We start from the raw sequence: 19,546 nt of genomic DNA, 5'->3' as shown, positions 1-19,546 counted from the left end.
TCTTCACTTTCTGCCATTAGGGTGGTGTCATCTGCATATCTGAGGATATTGATATTTCTCCCAGCAATCTTGATTCCAGCTTCTGCTTCATCCAGCCCAGCATTTCTCATGATGTACTCTGCATGTAAGTTAAAGAAGCAGGGTGACAATACACAGCCTTGACATACTCCTTTCCCTATTTTGAACCAGTCCATTGTTCCACGTCCAGTTCTAACTGTTGCTTCTTGGCCTTTACACAGATTTCTCAGGAACCAGGTAAGGTGATCTGGAATTCCCATTTCTTTAAGAATTTTCCACAGTTTATTGTGATCTACATAGTCAAAGGCTTTATCATAGTCAATGAAGCATAAATTGACATTTTCCTGGAATTCTCTCCATTTTTCTATGATCTGATAGATGTTTGATAGGTAATTTGATCTCTGGTTCCCCTGCCTTTTCTAAGAGGAGATAGATCAATAAAGTCTCTTGTTCCTTACCCGGTCAGGGCACTCTGGCCAGTTGTCCATGTCAAGAGGAGACCAGGGACAAAACAGTCCTGGTCGCAGCCTCTGGGTCTGGTTCATCAGTGGGCAAACTGATCACTGAATACCCCAGGTGATCAGAATGTCAGTTGCAAGGCAGAAGAGTTCTACCAAGGTCGCCATTAGTTGCAGGAAAGGGGATCCCTTCCAGGAACCAAGATTGGGCTTCTGTCTAAAACTTGGAAATCAACTATTTGAGGAGACACGTGTGCTGACAATGCAAGAGGCTCTATTAGGAAAGGGAGCCTGGGTGGAGAGCATCAGGGAAAAGGAACCCAAAATTGTTCTGCCATATGGCCAAATTCAGACTTAAACTGAAGAAAGTAGGGGAAACCACTAGACTATTTAGGGATGACCTAAATCAAACCCGTTATGATTATACAGTGGAAGTGAGAAATAGATTTAAGGGGCTAGATCTGATAGAGTGCCTGATAAACTATGGATGGAGGTTTGTGACATTGTAGAGGAGACAGGGATCAAGATCATCCCCTTGGAAAGGACATGCAAAAAACCCAAATGGCTGTTTGAGGATGCCTTACAAATATCTGTGAAAAGAAGAAAAGCAAAAAGCAAAGGAGAAAAGGAAAGATATTCTCATCCGAAGGCAGGGTTCCAAAGAATAGCAAGGAGAGATAAGAAAGCCTTCCTCAGCAATCAGTATGAAGAAATAGAGGAAAACAACAGAAAGGGAAAGACTAGAGATCTCTTCAAGAAAATTAGAGATACCAAGGGAACATTTCATGCAAAGATGGGCTCTATAAAGGACAGAAATAGTATGGACCTAACAGAAGCAGAAGATATTAAGAAGAGGTGGCAAGAATACACAGAAGAACTGTACAAAAAAGATCTTCATGACCAAGATAATCACAATGGTGTGATCACTCACCTAGAGCCAGACATCCTGGAATGTGAAGTCAAGTGGGCCTTAGAAAGCATCACTATGAACAAGGCTAGTGGAGGTGATGGAATTCCAGTGGAGCTATTTCAAATCCTGAAAGATGATGCTGTGAAAGTGCTGCACTCAATATGCCAGCAAATTTGGAAAACTCAGCAGTGGCCACAGGACTGGAAAAGGTCAGTTTTCATTCCAATCCCAAAGAAAGGATGCTCAAACTACTGCACAATTGCACTCATCTCACACGCTACTAAAGTAATGCTCAAAATTCTCCAAGCCAGGCTTCAGCAATACATGAACTGTGAACTTCCAGATGTTCAAGCTGGTTTTAGAAAAGGCAGAGGAACCAGAGATCAAATTGCCAACATCTGCTGGATCATGGAAAAAGCAAGAGAGTTCAAGAAAAACATCTATTTCTGCTTTATTGACTATGCCAAATCCTTTGACTGTGTGGATCACAATAAACTGTGGAAAATTCTGAAAGAGATGGGAATACTAGACCACCTGACCTGCCTCTTGAGAAACCTATATGCAGGTCAGGAAGCAACAGTTAGAACTGGACATGGAAAACCAGACTGGTTTCAAATAAGAAAAGGAGTACGTCAAGGTTGTATATTGTCACCCTGCTTATTTAACCTATATGCAGAGTTAACCTACATCATGAGAAACGCTGGGATGGAAGAAGCACAAGCTGGAATCAAGATTGCCAGGAGAAATATCAGTAACCTCAGATATGCAGATGACACCACCGTTATGGCAGAAAGTGAAGAGGAAATAAAAACCCTCTTGATGAAAGTGAAAGAGGAGAGTGAAAATGTTGGCTTAAAGCTCAATATTCAGAAAATGAAGATCATGGCATCTGGTCCCATCACTTCATGGGAAATAGATGGGGAAACAGTGGAAACAGTGTCAGACTTTATTTTTTTGGGCTCCAAAATCACTGCAGATGGTGACTGCAGCCATGAAATTAAGACGCTTACTCCTTGGAAAGAAAGTTATGACCAACCTAGATAGCATATTAAAAAGCAGAGATATTACTTTGCAAACAAAAGTCTGTCTAGTCAAGGCTATGGTTTTTCCAGTGGTCATGTATGGATGTGAGAGTTGGATGTGAAGAAGGCTGAGCGCCGAAGAACTGATGCTTTTGAACTGTGGTGTTGGAGAAGACTCTTGAGAGTCCCTTGGACTGCAAGGTATCCAACCAGTCCATCTTAAAGGAAATCAGTCCTGAGTGTTCATTGGAAGGACTGATGCTGATGCTGAAACTCCAATAGTTTTGCCACCTCACGTGAAGAGTTGACTCATTGGAAAAGACCCTGATGCTGGGAGGGATTGGGGGCAGGAGGAGAAGGGGACGACAGAGGATGAGATGGCTGGATGGCATCACTGACTCAATGGACGTGAGTCTGAGTAAACTCCGGGAGCTGGTGATGGACAGGGAGGCCTGGAGTGTTGCGATTCATGGGGTTGGAATGAGTCAGATACAACTGAGTGACTGAACTGAACTGATGACCCGCAGTCTCAAATTTTATGGTAATTGAGTTAGTTTCCTGGCTGTCTTCATGCAGGAAGTAGATGGGCTTCCCCAGGGTAAAGTGATTAGAGAATTCCATATGGACTAAAACTCCAAGGTATGAACAGCAGGACAGTGAAGAGAAGAGGGTGGGCCCTGACCTGCCCAGACCACTTATTTCTTATTCTCCAAGTCAGGAGACATCCCCAAGCACACACATGCAGAAAAGGCTCCTTGGAGGTCAAAAGGGGAGTTATGTGAAGGGATGTTCTCTATTCATACACCCCTTTGGTAAAATCCATCTTGGCTAAGAAATGGGTGTTCACACATGGGAGGATCCTGAGATCTACCAAATATGAACTGTGAACCAAACAAGTCAAAGTGATTGGCCAAAGGAATCCCAGCCTCATAGAAGAAATGCCCCATAAAGGTGATTCAAACGACCACAAGGGTGTGACTCAGCGACTCTCCCTCTGAGTCTGCCCATTTGTCTGTCCACAAATACTGTCCTTTTTTTCTTAATAAATGTTCTACTTGCTACACTACTTTCCATCTTTGTGGAAATTCCTTTCTGCAAAGCTGAAGGGCCCAGGCCCTTGTCAATGACCACCAGTATAGTGGCTAGGATTTGATTCTTTCAATTTTGCATCCCAGCCTCAATCTCTGACTGGGAACCCAAGCCCCGCTCCAAGTTGTTGCAGTCTGAGGTCACCCCCCAGATCGGTCTCTGGCCAATCATTCTGACTAACCAATCTGATGTGACTAGCACACACATCCCTCAACCAAGATGGATTCCAGCAAGAAGGATTCTGGGAGTTTCGTAGGACACATGGACTGGTGTCTCCTCTTTCGTTTTGATCTTTTCCAAATTCTTCCCATTGGTGGTAGCCTGTTAGTTCCATGTTCATTACAAGGACCTCCTGTTGTAAGAGGAGGTTGTAACTCTTGCAAATGGTTACTATCAGGCCTGAACAGAGCAGGTGGTTTTGGTCAGCAGTTTCCCTAACAGAATGCTTTTCTCAGATATTAATTATTTCTGCCACATATCAAAGGTCACAGGCTGCCTTGTAATAGAGCTTTTAGGGACATATTAATTTCCTCCAAGGTGTTCTGGGGTCTTCCCTGGTGGCTCAGAAGGTAAAGAATTTGCCTGCAGTGTAGGAGACCCAGGTTTGATACCTGGGTTGGGAACATCCCTTGGAGAAGAGAATGGCTACCCACTCAGGTATTCTTGCCTGGAGAACTCCATGAACAGAGGAGCCTGGCAGGCTATGGTCCATGAAGTTGCAAAGAGTCAGACCATAAAGAAGGCTGAGTGCAAGCTTTCAAATTGTGGTGCTGGAGAAGACTCTTGAGAGTCCCTTGGACTGCAAGGAGATCAAGCCAATCAATCCTAAAGGAAATCAATCCTAGATATTCATTGGAAGTACTGGTGCTAAAGCTGAAGCTTAAGCTCCATTATTTTGGCCACCTAATGTGAAGAGATGACTCAATGGAAAAGCCCCTAATGCTGGGAAAGATTGAGGGCAGGAAGAAGGGGGCAACAGAGGATGAGATAGCTGGATAGGATCACCAACTCAATGGACATGAGTATGAGCAAACTCCAGGAGATAGTGAAGGACAGGGAAACCTGACATGCTACAGTCCATGGGATCGCAAAGAGTCAGACATGACTTAGTGACTAAACAACAAGAAAGGGTGTTTTATTTTGGCAAGAGAAACAAACCATTCTCTTTAACAAAATGTCTGGGCAATCTGTACTATATTGTAATAAGCCACCTAGGACATTTGTCAAATAGGTCATTTGCATCCTGAGACAGAACTTTTAAAGGCAAACATTTGACCCAATTTATAACACCCCAATTTTTAAAATATTACATCTCTTTTATTCCCAATCTGCCTTCACACCCAATAACACTAAGCATCTGTACAACAGGTGGTTTATTGCTGTGCCCTGGAAGTTTAAATTCCTGCCTTGACACTGTTTATAATAGCCAGGACATGGAAGCAACCTAGATGTCCATCAGCAGACAAATGGATAAGAAAGCTGTGGTACATATACACAATGGAGTATTACTCAGCCATTAAAAAGAATACATTTGAATCAGTTATAATGAGGTGGATGAAACTGGAGCTGATTATACAGAGTGAAGTAAGCCAGAAAGAAAAACACCAATACAGTATACTAACACATATATATGGAATTTAGAAAGATGGTAACAATAACCCTGTATGCGAGACAGCAAAAGAGACACAGATGTATAGAACAGACTTTTGTACTCTGTGGGAGAGGGAGAGGGTGGGATGATTTGGGAGAATGGCATTGAAACATATATAATATCACGTAAGAAACAAATCAGGTTCGATGCAGGATACAGGATGCTTGGGGCTGGTGCGCTGGGATGACCCAGAGGGATGGTATGGGGAGGGAGGTGGGAGGGGGGTTCAGGACTGGGAACTCATGTACACCTGTGGTGGATTCATGTTGATGTATGGCAAAACCAATACAGTATTGTAAAGTAAAATAAAGCAAAAAAATAAAATAAATAAAATAAATTCCTGCCTTGATTCTCCAGGAAGAGAGAAATGAGGTATCCTAGTGAAAGACAACAGAACACATAAGAGATACTAAAGAAAAGAACACACGATGATGCCCAAAATCTGATCATTTTTAGTTTCTTATCTGATGCATTTTCTAAACTTGCTTTTCACTCTTGCTGCAATGAATTCTTCACTGACATTAAATTGGGGAAGTGATTATTTTCCCCAAATGATGGCTTTGTGTTTCTGGAAAGATGGCTTTCAACATGCAAATTGGATGCATCAGAAATTATTTTGATGCAAGACCAGAGCTTCACAGCTCTACAATTTCAAAATGAGTCTGCTGCCCAAAGGAAAACATAAAAGGCAACAAAGTTGGAAAAAGAGAATAACCTCTCTAGATAGCTTAGAAATTCCTCCCTGCCTGATGAACTGCTTTTATTAAAGATTTTTTTTTTCAATAGATTTTTTAAATAGATTTTTCTAAAAACAGATGAAAGGTGAGAAGGCAAAAAGAAAGAAGTCAATCAGCTTATAATCACAGTGGTGTGTGCATGCCAAGTTGTGTCAGTCATGTCCAACTCTTTGCAACCCTATGGACCCATAGCCTGGCAGGCTTGACCATCCATGGGAATCTCGAGGCAATACTGAAGTGGATTACCGTTTCCTCCCTCAGGAGATCTTCCCAACCCAGTGGTCGAACCTGCATCTCTCATGTCTCATGCATTGGCAGGTGGGTTCTTTACCACACGCACCACCTGGGAAATCACAGTGGTATTCAGACCCAAACAACAGAGTATAAATAATAAACCAGGAAAAATGCCATTGATATAATAATGGTAGCAAAAAATTACATAGTGCCTACTGGTACTAGGCACTACTGTAAGCCCTTAATGTATGGCAACTGATTTAATTTTCATAGAATAATTCTAATTTGCATCTTATAGATGAAGATAATGAGCCTCAAGAAGGTTAAGTAAGTTGCCCAAGTTGTAGAGCCACGACTCCAGATCCCAGGGTCCACAGCCAGCTTAGGACAACTAGAGATGTCCTGTGGGTCTAAAAGAAATCTATAAAATGTTTTCTCAAGACAACAGATTAGGGAGAGAGAGAACAGAGATGCATCATCCCTCACCTCTTCAAAACTCTTGGCAGTTTCTTATGGGAGTGAAAGAAATGTTTCCCAGGATAAATTGGTGCCATAAATGATAAAAATAGCAACACTGACCAAATCCATAAGACATCCTCCGGGAATCCCATGAGAAAGCACAACAGAAATCTGGTTTCATCCTTCTGACTAATAGTTTGAGATGTTTAGGTATATTCTGTTCCTATTCGCAAAATTAGGTTTACAGGCAATTTAGGGGAAATGAACAAAGAATATTCCTGTGTTTCAGTGGTAAATGTATTTTTGGTTGATGCAGGAACTTTCATCATCGAGCCAATGGGGAACCCATGAAAGTTATTCAACCTCCAACAGGTTTGCTGAGTTATTATATAAAAGCTGAATAACCAAACTGTACTACATTTGTGGGTTTTCTCATCATGGTGAATTTAGAAGGATGTCTGCCTGAGTAGTTTTGTTTTCATGGCTAAACAGAAGTCACAAGTGACCTCAAGAGGAATCTTTCCATGTGGCAAATAGGATTTCATTTGTTTCAAATTACTATTTTTCTGGGAAGAAGGGAAATGAAATCTGATGATGTACCATTGGAAATAATGTTTAATACATTTTATTTTTTTAAACAGTTCAACCACTTATTTCTCTGACCTAAGCCAACTTTATTGTAGAATTTTTGAAGCTTTTGGAGTGAATAGGAATTATCCTTTTACCCGAAGCATTTTCATTGCACTTGTACTATGTGTCAGGCACAGTTGCAGAGGCTAGAGCCCCATCTCCACTTCAGAGACGAGCAGAAGACAGCCAGAAGAAGAAAGTGAGAGCTCAGGGTGGCAGGGGTGAGGCTGCCAGAGACTTCTTCATTCCTCCTCTCCCGACTCCTCCTCAGAAGGATGAGACAGCTGGATACTGCGTGAGACCCAGAGCGTCCGAGAAGACCCTTTCCTCCAAAAACCGTTTAATGTAATTGAAGAGACAAAAGCACATTAAAAGTAAAGCCACAGTTCCAGAATTGAGCACCAGGCAAGGAAATAATCCAGAGACAAATGGTTGTCTCTGGCATCACTTACTCTCCTCACTCCTTACACAGCCTCCTCCCTGAGGTGGGGGAGAACTCAGGTCCATGAGCACCTCCCCTGGGTCCCCCCCACTCTGTCCCCCCCGCGCCAGACACATCACTTACAAGGTAATTTTGTTCTCACAAGGATATTATTTTCAGGTTGCATTTAGGACAGAGACTCACCTAGTGATCGTGTTTTCCACTAGCATTTCAACTGAAATTCAGCCCGTGGTTGTCTGACAGCAAAGTCCCAGTTCTTTCCACCACCGGACGCTGCTTTCCTTTACACCACACAGGACCCAGCTGGCCCTCCCCTTCCTCAGTCAAAGCGGACAGGTGAGGCAGAGGCTCCGCAGATGCGGGGGAGTGGCAGCCGCTCCGTGTTGCATCCTTGGCTCCCCCAGGAGACCAAGGCAGTGAGGATGGGGGCAGCTTCAGGGGCCCAGTGGTCCTAGGGCAGCACCGCCCATCTCTAGGCTATTCATGACCAAGGCAAAAGTGAGACTTTGTACTTGCTGTAACTTGGATTATTGTTCCTCCCTACTTCCAGGGAGGAAAGTGTTGAGAGGCTGTTCAGCTTAATTCATGTTCGGCTTGGTCATGTGACTCATCTTGGTCAGTTTTCGTTGTTAGCAAATTGGATGTTAGTGAATTTGACACAGTTAGATTTCAAAGGTGTTTGTTCTTTCTGGCTTCCAGAAAGAATTGGAAGAGGAGAATATGGCCCAGCTAGGAGACGAGAGACACATGGACCCCCTAATGTGTGGCCAGGCTCAAGATTAAAATGTTATTTTGAGCTACTGAGAGGTGGTGTGGTTTTTATGAAGCCAAAGCTGATTGACTCACTATTTTAGATCAATAGTCTCACTGAGATTTAGCCACAAAAAGCATCCCTTTAACTCCAGCTGTTTTAGAAACCAGATTTTCCATTGTAAGTTGATAGTCTAAGGGCCTGGGTTCTATCTTGAAATACTTACCTTACCACAGAGATTATTGAAAGTAAAGATTAGATAGATAGGTATGTAGGTAGATAGACATACACAATAATAAAGTTAGAGATGAACAGATGTGTGTGTGTGGTTTTAAGAAAAGCTACAGCATATATACAAATAACATCTGCCTTGTTTTGTGAATAATGCAATTTGTTTAACCATTTTAGGAACTTGCTGACATCTAATACGTTTATGATATTTCTGTGAAGAAATGCTTAATTGACATAGAGCTCTCCCTATCTTAAAAAAATATTAAAAATTACAACACCTAATGAAAGTTATTTATTGCATTTATAGAACCCCTTCACATCAGAGAACTCAGGTGGGATTTTAGTTCCCTCTTGGTCCTCAGATGGATCGTACAACACAAAGTCACTTACCAGTCAATACAGGATGCTGGGACCGTGGGGAACATGTGCCACAATTATTTTCCTCTTTGGCCTCATTTTATTGCTCTCTGCCAGTCTGATATTAGACCAGTCCTCAGTGTGTTTATTTTTACTTTTTCTGCAATTCGCTAGATTTGTCAGTATCTTCAAGCCACATCACAAATCTTAAAAAATCCATGAATAAGGATATCATTATGCCATCCTACCATCCCCTCTCTCTTTTGGATGAAAGACTTACTAAGGTGTAATCTACAGGGAACTTTCATGGTTAGAGCACATTCTTGTGACTAAGAAGAATTTTTACAAAATAGTGTAGGAATAAATTATTCCAATTATGGCTGCGTTTGTTCTCAGACATGCAAATATTACAAGACAATGGGAGAGCAAGTGAAACAAAGGAAACAAAAAATTGAGTAAGATAATGATGGCCTGGCCTTCCCAGCCAGGCTGCTAACTGTTGTATAGCAATACAACGAACAGTCTCCTTTGTCAGCTCTTTCTTGCCATCTATCCTCTGTAATTGTCAATATTTCACTCTAGGCTATCAGTCTGGCCGCACAACATTTGTTAGTGTTTTGATGCTTGTATTGTACATGGGAAGCTCAAAAAACCAACATTCATTTGATTTTTACAGAGATAAAACCATAGCAGTTAGACAGATAACTCCATAGCAATTATACTACAGCAAATTTATATTTTCTTAAAACTATGAACTAAACTATAAGGCAAAGAAATCCTCCTTAATCTTTACTTTGACCTCACACAGAGCAATATTTATGCTATCTAAAGTACATCATTAAAGCATTTTCTAAAGACTTGAAAAAGGTTTTTCAGCTTTTTAAAAACATTCTTTAAAATATGTTTTTTAAAAGAAAATGCAAACACTCTAAGAAAGCAATTTGTCAGTAGGATGAAATATAAAGAATACTTATTTAGATGTTGAAAGACTTTGGCTGCTGTCTTTGGTTGGCTCAAAGTTTTGATTTGGGTAATGTACTACCTTTTTAAAGGTCAATTTTCTTTTTTATAATAAAAAGATAATACCATTAGGTCAACAAAAAAAATTATAAGGAAATACTGGAATGCCAGGATTAATCTAACTTGTGTTTTAAAGTTTTTAAAAGTCAGTTTCAAAATAAAAAGAATAATGATTAATTTGAATTTAGTGATACTCAATGAGATACACCATTTAGGTTATATAATGCCCATTTTGAGGATGATTTAATAAGTGTACTCAGTCTCATTATAGAATCATAGAAATTATAGTTTGAGAAATCCTTATAGGGGCTGTAAAAAGCTGAGAAATGGCCCATTTCTCAAACAAAGACACCCACATTCTAATCTTTGCAAGCTGTGAATGTTATCTAACAGGGCCCCAAACTGGCCTTTGCAGGTCCTGGATTGAATGCACGGGCACTGAATGTGGCCCCAAGCATCCTTCCTAGAGGGAGTCACACTCAGAAGAGATGGCAGTGGGCCTAGGGGCAACTGGAGCTGACGCGGCTCCAAGTCCAGCAGCGTCGGCAGCCACGAGGAGCTGGGCGAGACCAGGAAGGCTGAAGCCCTCCTTGAGAACTCCAGAGGGAGCACAGCTCAGCTCACACCTTGATTCTGGCCAGTGAAACTCATTCCAGATGAATGAGGGAATGAACTTCTGTTGTCTTAAGCCACCACATTTGGGGAGATTTGCCACAGCAGCTTCAAAAACTAGCACAGGTGCTTCACCCCTGCAGTTACTAGATCTACTCGTAGAGGAGGAGAGACCAGCTTTACACCAAATTCTGGCCCATGATAAGTAAGGTATATAAAGCAAGAGACAGAGACCAGGTGCCTGTTAAGTGTAAGCCCTTGTTCTTAAAATGTGTGGAAAAGTGTAAGAAAGTTCTGTCAAATGGCTACCTTTACTGAGAATTTGCCATATTCCAACTACTGTTTTAGATGTTTTATGTGCATTCACTGTATTTCATCTTCTTAAGAGCACTCAAATCCTATTTTTCCAATGAGAACATCAAACCAGAGTGAGGTTATATAACTTGCCCAGGTCACACAGTGATGGGCAGAGCTGAAACTCCAATTTAGGCAGTCAGTCTAGAGTCCATTTTTTATCCCTTATACAACACTGCGTCTCAGTGTAATAGAGCAAGACACAAGCATGATTCTCATGGGAGTTATAGTCAAGCTGCCTCAGGATAGAAACAATGTAGATATTTTATTAATTTATGTATTATGTAATACACTCAGTTTTCTGCCAAAAAAGAAAATCACATGTAATCACGCTTATTTTAGGAACTCACTCAGTATAGAGCTACCTGGATAATGATGCAGCCTCCTGCACTCCTAGGAAGACAAGATGCAGGGATATTGCATCTGTCCAGAGCGCCACGTGGCATATTTTACACTCTAACTCAAGTGGCCTCAAGCTGGCCCCTTGTCAGTGTGGTCAACACTGTCTTTCACTCATCCAATCAACAGATGGTTCTGGAGTGCCAATCACATGAAGAGTGTGATCCTAGAGCTCCTGAAGATGAACAAATAGACCCCTCCTGCCCTGAAGGAACTGACAATGTGTCAAGAAGTAAAGCTGCCATTTTGTGTTTCCAAAGCACCTAACCACCTAGCACCTGGTTCTCACTGTTTACCAGAGACCATAGTGAGATCAATTTTCCCTGGAGTCATCTGAGTTACTTTTATCTGTAAGCCCTGCTGGAGGTCTTATTTACATTAGAAACAGAGTTTTTACTTGGAACATTTAGAATGTTTCAAGGATAGCTGTTCTAAGGTATGCTGGTCATATTTTATATTCCACCTATGAGTACTGAGCTATGAAAGTGACCCTGTGAAATCAACAATGCATGTAATCCGATTCACAAACCAGTTCAGATTCTGCATTCCTCTTGAAAGAGCTGGGACATAGACACTTCTAAAGCAGAGTTCTCTCCTGCACTGTCTGTGTGTCTTCAGATCTTGAGATAATAAATAGAAACTTCCTGTATTTTTCCCAGTTAGAAGAGAGAAAACTGACATCTCATTTTTTTGCAAGACAGTTTGATTCCTTTTTCTCAGAGCAATGTCAGAAAACCTTGACCTGCTTTTTAGAAACCAACTGCATCAGTCAAGATCTTGTTTTACTTAACCTGTGGAAATAGCGCATCCTAAGTCTGCAAAGAAAAATACATTAGGTCAGCTTTCATCCAACTGTAGAAACATTATCCCAAAGTTCCAAAGGAGATATTAAGGAAATTGTTACATGCAATTTTTGTGAAATTTGAGAGTCTCTTCTCTAAAATATGGTTCCAATTTTCAAGATATTAAAGCATATAAATTTTGAAATCCCATGACGAACATTTTCTTCTCACTAAAACTGCACATACACAAAGGGATTTTTAATTGAGAGACCTTCTGTGACCTTTCACCATGAACAAGTTCTAGGAGTAGCAGCCTTTCTTGATGGACCCTTGTGAATTTCTCTTATTTAAGGCCAACTATCCATAGCTGTCTGTTGTATGCCATGAAATGGTGAATGCCATACACAGAAAATGAGTAACACAATTTTTTACTTGTCCATAAAAATAGTTTTGGAGCACTATATGCAGGATACTGTGCTCCATGTCTTCAGTATGTAGGAGTTCACTCAAGATCAACATGCAAACAGGTGTAAGCCTTTCTGCAGATTCTACTCGGTGCCAGAGAGTCCCTTGGACTGAAAGGAGATCCAACCAGTCCATTCTGAAGGAGATCAACCCTGGGATTTCTTTGGAAGGAATGATGCTGAAGCTGAAACTCCAGTACTTTGGCCACCTCATAAGAAGAGTTGACTCATTGGAAAAGACTCTGATGCTGGGAGGGATTGGGGGCAGGAGGAGAAGGGGACGACAAAGGATGAGATGGCTGGATGGCATCACTGACTCGATGGACGTGAGTCTGAGTGAACTCCGGGAGTTGGTGATGGACAGGGAGTCCTGGCGTGCTGTGATTCATGGGGTCGCAAAGAGTCTGACATGACTCTGAACTGAACTGAACTGAGGTACTGTTTTACATGCTTAGCCATCTGATTTGCAATTCTCCAGCATTACTGAGAGGTAGACATTATGGTCCCCAGGTTACAAACGGAATTCTGAAAGGCTTATGTTGTAGCAAGGTAAAACTCCATTCTATGACCCAAAGCTCTTGCTGTTTATCCACGTGAACCAAGAATTTCCAGATGTACAAGCTGGATTTAGAAAAGGCAGAAGAACTGGGGATCAAATTGCCAACGTCTGCTGGATCATAGAAAAAGAAAGAGAATTCCAGAAAAACATCTACTTCTGCTTTATTGACTATGCTAAGCCTTTGACTGTGTGGATCACAGGAAACTGTGGAAAAGTCTTAAAGAGATGGAATATCAGACCACCTTAACTGCCTCCTCAGAAATCTGCATGCAGGTCAAGAAGCAACAGTTAGAACTGGCCATGGAACAACAGACTGGTTCATAATTGGGAAAGGAATACATCAAGGCTGTATATTGTCACCCTGCTTAATTAACTTACATGCAGAGTGCATCACGGGAAATGCTAGTGCATCACTGATCATCCTGTTCATGATGCAAATTGTCTCACTGTTCACACAGTTCACTGAACCCAGGGTAGGCAAGGCACGAGCTAAGAGGCTGGAAGAAGACTGAAGGAGCCACAGGAAAGGCACACTTTACTCTCTCCTGACGGTGCAGCAGCCATAGCATAACCTTACACAACACAACCTCTCTCCAGGCTTACCCAGCAGCTGTAGCAGTAGACACACTGTGTTCTTGCCTCTGGAGGCTGACCCAATGGACACGGTCACGATGCAGCAGAAATGCCACCACGTTTTTGGGTGGAGCTCATATATCAGACGTAGCCCATGACCAAGTGAGAACCTCATGACTGCATGTGCAGGTCTGTAAATGATCTCAGCTGTTACATAGTCAATATTTACAAAACATAGGGCAAGAGAGCCTGAACACACCATCTTGGCTCATTTGCTCTCTTCCCACACTCCACCCCTTCAAGGTCTCTCACCTCACCATCCTCAGGTAGTCCATCTTCTGCAATATTCCCTTTGTGAGTAACACTGACCCTTGCATTTACATCTTACAACAGCAGTGGATGTAAACAGACAGACATCTCCAGCACATAGCAAAACCCAAGGCCAAGTTTCACCTGGAATGCATGCTGCAGTCCTTGCCCTCATGGGGCTAGAAGAGCCACCCATTGCATGTGGAGTGCCTTTATCTCACATGGCCAAGTCCAGTCCACCATCTGTCCTTGTGAAATTGCAGGAAAGCCTCCACAGGGGCAGCTCCACTCCTGAAGAATTTTGCTAAGACCCTACAAACCCCCTACAGTTCCTGGGCCCACACCTTCAAGAAGGGGATCTTTGCTGCATTCACAGCCCATAGGGCACAGCCTTTCTGAATCTAAGGGCACAGCCTTTACAGAGAACACTGTTCTAAGTCTACAGCATAAGACACAGCCTTTACCTCTTCACAGGGAGCTATCCAATTTCCAAAAGTAAGGACACAGCCTTTACACACTATTTGGCCAGCACAGCCATCAACCACTAGGACCAGGAAACTGCTCTGGGTTTCCATAAACAAAGTTGCATTCAGCAACCATGTCAACCTGGGCCATTACTCTCTGACCAGTGATGCAAGTTCTACAGGAGGCCTCCAGTCCCTGCCTGGGCTCTTCAGGAAGACATCTTGGTCTGAGCCTTCTTCAAAGCAGAAAAGGGCATCCTCTAAAATAACATCCTCGGGTGTCATTGTAATCTTTTATCTAAAATGCCCGTATCTCTTGCTGTGGGTGCTTCCCAAACTTGGTAAACTGCTGCTCCAGTCTCAGTTGCCTCCATAGCTCTAGGTACAGCACACTGGGCTGTCTATCAATTTTATTTCTGTCAACTCCAGCAAATCAGCCCAGTTTCATTCTCATCACCCAGATGGGCCTTTACTAGCTCAGCCCCCCTTCAGGGTCTTCACACTTCTAATCCCTTTTGCCTGCCACCGTCCCTCTATTTCTCCTGAGTTAGCCACCATAGAGATCACCTCACAGGTGACTGCACACAGGGCACAAGAATAGCAGCCAGGGAGCCCAAAGAGGTAGACAGGGCATTACTCAAAATGGCATCTCAATGCTGCCAGTAAAACGCTCATCATCTGGACCTCAGGTGTTTGGGTTAAATACTGACTGCTTCATGCCCAGTTCTCTCACTCCTTGGGTCAGCTCAGCATAGGCATGTCATTTATTCCCTGAATCTGGGAGCTCTCCCACTTTCGACCGCATGGTGTGGGTGGCAGTGCTAACTCATGCCACGAGGGTGTGCGTTTGGTCAGGTGCCCTTTGCAAGAGTCACCGAGTCTTCTGCAACCTTAGCCTCAGTGAGGGGTGAGTGGTTATGGATGCCAGCTGTTCTACCTCATCCCCAGAGTCACAGAAGCCAGCTGCCAAGTGTTCTTCTTGTCTTTGCCAAAACTGTGCATCCAAGTAGACCAACGCCACCTGATACCTCATGAACTCAGTCATATTGGGGGCCCCATGAGGATGTCCCCTGGGCCCTAGGCTGTTCATGCTTCACTTTCCGCTGAACAAGGGGCCTCACTGCCAAGTGGGGACCCATGGTCTCATAACGTTCGTCATCACCATCACTTACCACCTGGCTGTCAGAGATGCTGGGTTCTTCAGGGCCACGGGGTTCTTGCTCTAATGCCAATAGGCATTGCTCTAGTCCTCCCAAGCATCTCTGCACATCATGTGCCAGCACAGCATCTCGTAAGGCACTATCCATATTCACCTTCAAGGCAGTCAGGAAAATCCAACTCACAGTGCCAGCAGAAGTCCATGCCACCTTGTCCAGCAAATGGGAACTCACCAACTGTAACGCCCTTTCAGTACTATCTGGTGAACTGCCCATTGCCTCCCAGTCTTCCAGTGAAGCCCAAACCAAGAGAATCGCAGCCACATACTATACGGTGGCCAATGGCTTCCTCCACCCAGTGGAGTATCAGGCTCTTCTATCTGCTGGGTATCCTGCCAACTATGCCAAATGTATCCCTGATCAACCTGTTTGTGGCGCCAGTTGTCTTGCTGTTCATACTGTTCACTGAACCAAGAGTAGGCAAGGCACAAGCTAAGAGGCTGGAAGAGGACTGGAGGAGCCATGGGAACTGCAGACACATTTATTCTCTCCTGGCTGATGCAGCAGCCGTAGCAGTAGACACTCTGTGTTCTCTCCTCCTGTGGCCGACACAATGGACACAGCCATGACACTGCAGTAATGCTGCGGCTTTTTTGGTTGGAGCTCATGTATCAAAAACAGCCCGTGACAAAGTGAGTACCTCATGATGTGCATGTGCGGTACCATAAACGAGCTCAGCTGTCATAGTCATTATTTACAAAACATGGGGCAAGAGAGCCTGGACACACCATCTTGGCTTATTTGCTCTCTCCCCACAGCCAGGCTGGACGAAGCCACAAGCTGGAATCAATATTGACAGGAGAAATATCAATAACCTCAGCTATGCTGATGACACCACCCTCATGGCAGAAAGCAAAGAGGAACTAAAGAGCCTCTTGATGAAAGTGAAAGAGGCGTGAAAAAGCTGGCTTAAAACTCAACAATCAAAAAATGAATATCATGGCATCCGGTCCCATCACTTCATGGCAAACAGATGGGGAAACAATGGAAACAGTGACAGACTTTATTTTCTTGGGCTCCAAAATCACTGCAGATGGTGACTGCAGTCATGAAATTAAAAGATGTTTGCTCCTTGGGGGGAAAAAAAGCAATGACAAACCTAGACACATATTAAAAAGCAGACACATTAGTTTGCCAACAAAGGTTTGTCTAGTCAAAGTTATGGTTTTTCCAGTAGTCATGTATGGATGTGAGAGTGGGCTGAGCACTGAAGAATTGATGCTTTCAAACTGTGGTGTTGGAGAAGACTCTTGAGATTCCTTTGGACTGCAAGGAGATCCAACAGTCAATCCTAAAGCAAATCAACCATGAATATTCATTGGAAGGACTGATGCTGAAGTTTCATACTTCAGCCACCTGATGTGAAGAGCTGACTCATTGGAAAAAACCCTGATGCTGGGAAAGATTGAATGCAGGAGGAGAAGGGGATGCCAGAGGTCGAGATGGTTGGATGGCATCACTGACTCAATGGATATGAGTTTGAGCAACCTCTGGGAGATGGTGAAGGACAGGGAAGTCTGGCGTGCTGCAGTCCATGGGGTCGCAAAGAGTCAGATACGACTGAGCAACTGAAAAACAACAACAATAAGTACTAAGGGTGTGGTGAGCAGAAATAAGTGCTGAGATACCCATCTAGAAGTCTTGTTTATCAGAGGAACTCCTGCAAACATAACAACATTTACAGAGTGTACAAAGAAGGAAAAGTTTTTATTCTCTTGGGGTCACTGGTTCTGAAAATTAAACTAACAAAGACAGATTCACAGGAGAAAAACATAAGGATTTACATAGTATGAATTTTACATGATGCAAGAGGTTTCCTAAGGAAATGAAGCCCTGAAGAAACAGACCTGATATTTATACACGGACTTTGATGAATAAGGGGCAGTCATGGAAGAATGAAGCAGGTGAAGAAGTGTGAGGTTAGTGCAGTATGTGGGGAAAACTTAGCAAGGCCTGGTTGTTAAGGACTCTTCTGAGAGAAGAACATTCCTTTCCTCCAGGAGGGCACCCCTTACATGAGGGTTTATGACCTGTTTCAGGAGAGAAGGGCAGAGCAACGTTTCTGCATCTGCTATTTTCCCAAACTCCTGTATCTTTAAGTATTGAATATGCCAAGATGCTATATTAAGGGGGGTAGTGTGTCCTGAACCCCACCCAGTAGATGGGAAAGCAGTTGAAGAACACCAATTGCAGAGATACAGCTGGTAAAACAATGGACCAGATGCCATGCACGCTTAGATAATGCCAATCATTTCTAAAACTACTGTGACATTTGAAAATCCATCTAGCCAATTGACCAGGATACTTCAAAACACCAATTCAGAATTCACGTATATATCTACACATGCCCATACACACATTAACCCATAATGTGCCCACACACACACATGCGTTTACAACCCATCCTTTTCAGGACTAGACTAGCCACAATCAGCAATAAAGATGGAAGGAAATACATGAAATTAACCACAATAACTTCCCATCCCCTGCCCAGGCTACTTATCTTGGCAGAATCCCTTGAACACAGAGGTACAGACGTCCTAAGCTCCTAGTTCATCACAAAGATCTACTCTAGAAAAGACACTGGCATTTTTCAGGACCAGCAGGGAACTCTGGTGACTCTTCTCCTGCAAATGGTATGAAAATGTGTTCCTTGACACCTCCTCAGGTGTAGTCATTCAACCTCTTTGACCTCATCTCTAAGTGAGATTATTTATATCACAGGATGAATATAAGCCTTCGCTGAGGTGCTAATGTACAAAACTGACAGTATTTCAGACAGTAGGGATGCTCAATAAATGCACACTGTATTTCTTCCAAGTGATCCTCAAATTTTCTACATATATCTTAAAAATTAGCCTTATGAGAAAGCATCAGTTTGATTAAATATTATTTTGGAGGTGTTGGAAATGTTCCCCACATCTTACTATCTCCCCCATGATCTTTAATTTCCCCAAAGGACTCATTCCATTGAGTTCAAAGCTTTTTTGGTCTTTAGAAAACCCCTGTTAAAATGCACATACCACTGGCAGCTCCATTGGCTGATGTATAGAGAGAATGCATGTCAGCATTTCTGCTGTGATAGCCAGTGAAGAATAATACTCTCCAGGAGCAAGTGCAGGACTTCTGGCCGGTGGTGACAGTATACCTTGGCCCTGAGTGGTGTGAAATGAGAAATAAAGACCAACCTTGCCTATTCCACAATATTGCCCAAGGCCAGCCCTGTTAAGTGATCTTAACATAAAAGTATCTTGCCTGACAATGTTAAACCCCACGACCTGCTGCACTGAAACACTCACTCTACTGCTTCCAGACTGCTGGTAAATTACCGCTTCAGTGCCCTGAGTGGCGCCCCCGTTGACTGAAGGAGGGACCACAGTTCTCTCTACTGACTACATAAAGACCATTGTTCACTCCAAAGAAACTGTTTTGAAATTGCATAGAATCTGACTCTGTAATGTCTGTCTTTTACCAGTTCACTGGAAGCTCAACCATTTTTGTTTTTGTTTTTAATTATGAAAGTATGATAACAGGGAGATCAAATTGCCAACATCCACTGGATCATAGAAAAGGCTAGAGATTCCAGAAATACATCTACTTCTGCTTCATTGACTACATCAAAGCCTTTGACTGTGTGGATCACAACAAACCGTGGAAAAATCTTAAAGAAATGGGAATATCAGACAACCTTACCTGCCTCCTGAGAAACCTGTATGCAGGTCAAGAAGCAACAATTAGAACCAGACATGGAACAACGGACTGGTTCACAATTGGGATAGGAGTATGTCAAGGCTGTATATTGTC

This window comes from Oryx dammah, unplaced genomic scaffold (genome assembly GCF_014754425.2).
Source record: "Oryx dammah isolate SB20612 unplaced genomic scaffold, SCBI_Odam_1.1 HiC_scaffold_11, whole genome shotgun sequence".
NCBI lineage: Eukaryota > Metazoa > Chordata > Mammalia > Artiodactyla > Bovidae > Oryx > Oryx dammah.
Note: the sequence above shows the minus strand (reverse complement) of the source record.